Genomic DNA, 492 nt, shown 5'->3' on the forward strand with positions numbered 1-492 from the left:
TGCCCCTTTAAGAGGCGGTGGCCGAGCCGGGACCTTTTTCTCTTTCCCCGGAAGGAAAGCGCAGCCCGGGCTGGGCTCGCAAGGTGGGGAGGTGTGGGACAGGGCGTGGGGAGGCGGGGCGCGCTCCGCAGGACCCCTCCCTCCTGTCCTCCTTGCGGTCGACCGGTACGCTTGCCAGATCCGCCGCGGAGTCGGGATCGAAGGCGACAGCGCGGCCAAGGGGGCGCGGCCGGGACAAGCTGGGGGCCGGTTGCCCGGGGCAGGGACGGCGGCGACCCGGCCGCTGGGGAGGCGGGAAGATAGAGCCACGGATCTTAAGAGGGGATCCGAGAGCGCAGCTGTGAAACTGGCTGAGGCTGGGGGCACGAAACCGATCAGCACTACGGAGCGCAGCGGCCGGCGGGTTCCAGTGTCCTCCGGGGGCGCGGGGAGCAGGTGAACAGGTCCTCACGCCCAGCTCCGCGCCCTCACGCGCTCTCGCCCGGACCCGGC

This window comes from Colobus angolensis, unplaced genomic scaffold (genome assembly GCF_000951035.1).
Source record: "Colobus angolensis palliatus isolate OR3802 unplaced genomic scaffold, Cang.pa_1.0 Scaffold50, whole genome shotgun sequence".
NCBI lineage: Eukaryota > Metazoa > Chordata > Mammalia > Primates > Cercopithecidae > Colobus > Colobus angolensis.